Source organism: Acanthochromis polyacanthus, chromosome 19 (assembly GCF_021347895.1).
Source record: "Acanthochromis polyacanthus isolate Apoly-LR-REF ecotype Palm Island chromosome 19, KAUST_Apoly_ChrSc, whole genome shotgun sequence".
NCBI classification, from domain to species: Eukaryota; Metazoa; Chordata; class Actinopteri; family Pomacentridae; genus Acanthochromis; species Acanthochromis polyacanthus.
The window spans coordinates 19,651,222-19,657,564 of NC_067131.1; positions in this window are offsets into that span (position 1 = coordinate 19,651,222).

Sequence of the window (6,343 nt, forward strand, 5' to 3'; positions counted from 1 at the left end):
TCGTTGCGCTGTGAGACTCATGTACGGCTGCATTGTCCGGCCACCTCCTCCAGCTCGTTGCGGATCTTTTGCCGAGTGGTATTGTACAGGTGAGGCAGTGCCACATCGGCGAAATACTTGCGACTGGGTACAACGTACCTTGCATCTAACACTTTCAACAGCTGCAGTCAATTCCAGCCATTTTCAGTACAAAAAATCGCTAATATTCTATTTGTAAATAAAAAATATGATGAGAAATACAGGGAATATTGGACGCGCATCGCGAGGTGCATTTCCTTGAAAATGACCGATTCGTGGATTATATACCGACTTCAGGACATGTTTTGGACAAAATAGTTTACTGGCTTGTGTCGTCTGGATGTAAAAGGTTGGATTATGGCCGTTTTTTGTGGAATATTTTCATCTGTGTGTAATCATGAACCCGGAAATGTGAGTCGCGCTGTGTACGTTGAAGCCGTGTATAGAGAACGGATGGATTGATTGATATTCGTTGTTTGTCGGACAAATGTGTTTATATTACCCGCTGTGGTAATCACATCTGAAAGTGGTTTATACCGGCGGATTCATGAGAATCTAAGCTTTCCATCGACGTATAGTGTTTGTATAATCGCGTTTGGAGCCTTCGGACATTCTTGAAATTCCTATGCAAATTAGTAAGTGTACCGCCGGTGGTACACTTAAGTTTTAAAAATACTTTGCAGCGAGGCTTTGTCTGTTGTTCGTCTGAAGCATCAAAACCGAACCAGTTCCAAATGATTGAGTTAACTGTGCCTTTCTTTTGAATGAGTTCTCTGTTACATGTTGCCGCTGCCACGGGGAAGGGGGCTGTGTCACACCGCGCTACGGAAGCCCACGAGGAATGGGCGGACGGAAAGCGAAAGATGCCGGAAAACTGCGGGGGAAAAACTCGAGTTTGCAAAATAAAAATCTTTTTTAGCAACAAATTCGATAAATCGATTAAATCGATTTTTTGCCCAGCCCTATGATGAGAAAGACATCATGTCCACCACAGCAAGCAGCTGTCTGACTGAGAGCATCCTCAACATGAACGTCACTGACATGAGGCCTCTGATGGTTGAAGACAAAGGCTTCACTATAATGATCTTATTTGTTCTGTCATTTCTAATCTTCTATTTCTGAATAAAGAGGCGGAAATTAAAAATGTTTTTTTTATCCGATTCATCGATTAATCGAAAAAATAATCGACCGATTAATCGATTATTAAAATAATCGTTAGTTGCAGCCCTAATGCAAACTCCATGCAGAAAGAATGCAAACCAGGGATCTTCTAGCTGTGAGATGATGATGTGAACCATTGAGTATGGTAAGACTGTCCTCCCATTAAAAAAATCAACAAACCTACTTCCTATTTTTACACCTCATAGTTATGTTTCAGTGTTATAGTGCCATGTAGTGGCCTCAAGCAAACAAGGACGTGGAGGAGTTTGGGGTTAATGGATGGGTCAATGAAACACGACACTTTTTGTGTTTCTTTTATCAGTGACTGTTCCATAACTAGGGCCCTATGATTTCCGCGATCACGGAATCGCGGACGGAATCGCGGAATTCGCCGTTAAAAACGGAATCTATGTTTAAACGCGGAATTTGACATAATTTCACTACAATGCTGTTTTCATGCGGAACAGGAATGTAGGTCTGGGGAAAACAGCTCGGAGGGAAGCAAATCTGGGTGACACAGCAAGTCCCTTCCAAAGACTGAGCTCCTCCCCCTTCAAAACATTGTAAGCATGGCGAAGCGGGTCCCTGTGGCTCTGTCTTCGTCGGCGAAAAAACTGCGAAACTCGACGCTAACCCCCCAGTACAGAGCCGAGCAGTTCCCGAACGACTTTTATGCGTCAGGTGAACAGTTGTTTTGCAGATTTTATCAACATTCCATTGACTGGAAACGTAAAAATACGTGCAGTGACCACATACTGTCCAAAAGCCATGTGAGAAACAAGGAAAAGTTCAGTAGTAATGCTAGCAAGACCACGTCCCTACAGACGTGCATTACTGCTTCTACATTCAAGTCATCGGACTCAAGAAAAGAGTTTATTGAAGATTTTGTGGCTATGTGTGCTGAGGCTGACATCCCCTTGGAAAAGATGACAAAACTGCGTCCGTTTCTGCTGAAGCACTGCAAACAGGGAGGAGCCCTACCTGAAAATGTTAGCAGCCTTCGCCAAATTCACCTGCCGCGAGTGTTTGAGCAACATATCTCCGCTGTTCTAAAAAAGATCCGTGGGAATAAGTACTCCGTTGTTGGGGATGAGACCACTGATGCAAGAGACTGCAGCGTCCTAAACATCGTCATTGGTAAGTTAATGTATATTATTGTGTTTTTTTTAATTTACATGTTCAAAATGAAATGATCAAATCAAAATGTCAGTATAGCCACACAATATATGCTTTTAGTTTTATCATTCATTTTAATCTACATCAAAAAAATGAAACACATTTAGAACTGCGTATGCAAGCTGATTTTTTTTATTATTATTATTACAGGAGTTGAAAACCAATACTTTCTTGTGGATGTTGTCTTCATGGATAGATGCAACTACTCAACAGTTTCCCAAGCCATACTAGCCTCCCTCCATAGCAACAGTCTGGATATGAATGATGCTAGGGCAGTGGTCACAGATAATGCTGCCTACTGTCTGAAAGCATACAGGGAGGTCCTGAAAGGAGTGATGCCAAACAGTGTCCACGTTACCTGTCTCTGCCATATCATCAATCTGGTGGGTGAAACTTGGCAGCATTACAGATATTTCTCCGATGCTACCGCACTGGTGACATGGATGAGATCTGTCTTCTTCAAGAAGCCTGCTAGAAAGCGAAGATGGGTGGCCTTCCTCATCAACAAGGAGTGTGTGCAGGCCAAGGTTCCTCCTGAAGCAGTGTGTACCAGATGGAATAGCTGGTTTGAGGCTGTCAAGTATCATGCAGAGCATGTTCACCTGTACAGACAGTTTTTGTTGGCAGAGGAGTCAACAGGCATGGCAGTCAGGAACATCCTCAGCCAGTTGGAAACAGAGGAGAAGGTGCAGACCATGACTCTCAAGCTAACCTTCATCTCAGAAGCCTGCTCCAAACTGATGACATCCCTGACCATCCTGGAAGGAACCCACAGACCCACAGCAGTGTCTGCATACAATGTCATGGAGGATCTTGGCTCCTACCTAGTGAATGGAACCGCAAAAACATGTGGTTATGGGCCCAAGACAGATGAGCTACTGAAAAAAATGGGGGTTAAAGAGAAGAACGACGTGCTGGACAATCTCCATGATGCCTTTCATTTGGCTTTCACAAAGTTCTCGAAGCACTGGGACACTCATCCAGCCAGGGATGTGTACAGGCTGACCAGAGTCTTTGATCCCAGACAGGCTCCGGCAATGGAAAAGCAGATCGAAGCCTACTCAACACTGAAGCCCATGGCTAACCCATCAGCAGAGCTCAGTGAGCAGTGGATGGCCTATCAGCAATGTGTTTCCAGGGACCCCCTGCCAACTGATATGGATCTTGCAAACTACTGGAGAGGCCTGAGTGCAAGATTCCCAAGAGTTGCAGAGATGGCTGTGCCTTTCATCTACTTCCCAGTCAGCTCAGTTGATTGTGAGCGGAGCTTCAGCAAATACAAAACTCTTCTCACAGACAAGAGAGAGACACTCACTGAACTCAACACAAAGAGGCTGGCAATCATGTATTTCAATGGTGACGTCTCTGATAGGTGGGAAACTTAAAGAGAGTAGCTCACAATGACTGACTAGTCCTACAGCTGAAATAGCTTGTTAAAGTTACTTTAGAAGATGTTTCAAATGTTTGGTTGTTGTTGTTTTATAACAAGTCAACAAATGTATTTTTTTTACTTGCTGCTTGTTTTTGATGCACTTTAATTTTGCCGTATTGAGGAAATGTGTTGTCTGTCACCTCAATAAATGTAAATTTCTATTTAATTTGCGTACATTTTAGTCATTTACATTAAGGACACACTGTTTTTGGTAGTAAAATAAGAGTAAAATAGAATTAAAATGGGAAAAAATGGAATTTCCAAAAATTAAAATGGAAAAAACGGAATTTGGGAAAAAATAAAACGGATTTTATAGGGCCCTACATAACCTTATTTTCATGTCTATTACTGTAACCATGACAACAAATATCTCTAGCTGAAAATCATCGTTGTTTGTAACCAAAACTTTTCACATCTTATGTTACTCATTGTTACTTGTTTATCTCCAGGACTCTGTTTTGGGTCATATTCAGAGGGCAGGGACACAGTACCTGTGTGTTCGTTCAGGTTAGAGGACTTCAATGTGTCATCTGTGAAGAGTGGCTCATTGGGTGGAAATATAACGCTTATGTGTAAGTGTTAATGTGATGCTCAACATAAATTATTAAACCTGCTGTAATTAATGCTGTGGCTGTAGAGGAAGCAGAAACAATCTTTAAGCACAACACTGACATGTTTCATCCTTTAAGTTAAGTTAAGTTTAAGTTATTAGTATTCATCTTTAATAGAGGAGAACAAGAATAACCTTAGGTTTCTCTTTAGCACTGTAGCCAGGCTCACAAAGAGTCAGAGCTCCGTTGAACCTTGTATTCCTTTAGCTTTAACCAGTAACGACTTCATGAGCTTCTTTACTCATAAAATAGTTCTGATTAGAGATAAAATTAATCTGGCCCTTCCTACAAATGTCACAGATGCTTTTGAATTGGCTGTTAGACCTGATGAATCTTTAGAATTCTTCACTCCTATATGTCTCTCTGAACTAATTTCAACAGTTTCTACATCCAAACCATCAACATGTCTTTTAGATCCTATCCCAACTAGACTCTTCAAGGAGATTTTACCTTTACCTTTAATTAATTCTTCAATGTTAGATCTGATTAATCTCTCTCTAGTAACAGGCTATGTACCACAGGCTTTTAAGGTTGCTGTCATCAAACCTTTGCTTAAAAAGCCCACTTTAGATCCAGATGTGTTAGCTAACTATAGACCAATATCCAACCTACCATTTCTCTCTAAAATTCTGGAAAGAACAGTTGCAAATCAATTATGTGAACACTTACAAAGGAATAATTTGTTTGAAGTGTTTCAGTCAGGCTTCAGAGTGCATCATAGCACAGAAACAGCTCTAGTGAAAGTTACTAATGACCTTCTCATAGCATCAGATAATGGACTAGTCTCTATACTTGTTTTGTTAGATCTTAGTGCAGCGTTTGACACAATCGACCACAAAATTTTATTACAGCGTCTAGAACATTCAATTGGCATTAAAGGGACAGCACTGGACTGGTTTAAATCCTACTTATCAGATAGGTTCCATTTTGTGCATGTCAACAATAACTCTTCTGAGCATACTAAAGTCAATCATGGAGTTCCTCATGGTTCTGTCTTAGGACCTATACTTTTCACATTATACATGCTTCCTTTAGGCAATATTATTAGGAAGCATTGTATTAACTTCCATTGTTATGCAGATGACACACAATTGTATTTATCTATGAAGCCAGATGAAACTGATCAGTTAGCTAGACTGCAAGATTGTCTTAAGGACATTAAAACCTGGATGACTTTTAACTTCCTACTGCTAAATTCAGACAAAACTGAAGTCATTGTATTTGGCCACAAACATCTTAGAAACTCGCTTTCAAAGCAAATAGTTACTCTGGATGGCATCACATTGGCCTCCAGTACTACTGTGAGGAATCTTGGAGTTATTTTTGACCAGGACATGTCCTTTAACTCGCACATAAAGCAAGTCTGTAGGACTTCCTTTTTTCACCTGCGTAATATTGTAAAAATCAGGAACATCCTGTCTCAGAGTGATGCAGAAAAATTAGTTCATGCTTTTGTTACTTCCAGGCTTGACTATTGCAGTTCCTTATTATCGGGTTGTCCAAATAGCTCTCTCAAACATCTACAGTTGATCCAAAACGCTGCTGCGAGAGTACTGAGGAGTTAGCAAAAGAGATCATATTTCCCCTATACTTGCTTCTCTTCTTTGGCTTCCTGTTAAATCCAGAATAGAATTTAAAATCCTTCTTCTGACATATAAAGCTCTTAGTAACCAATCTCCATCATATCTTAAAGATCTGATAGTACCTTATTATCCTAGTAGAACTCTTCGCTCTCAAACTGCAGGCTTACTTGTTGTTCCTAGAATTTCTAAAAGTAGAATGGGAGGCAGAGCCTTCAGTTATCAGGCGCCTCTCCTGTGGAACCTGCTCCCAGTTTGGGTTCGGGAGGCAGACACCCTCTCTATTTTTAAGACCAGGCTTAAAACGTGCCTTTTCGACAAATCTTATAGTTGGGGCTGACTGGGTGACCCACAGGCTTGTGTCT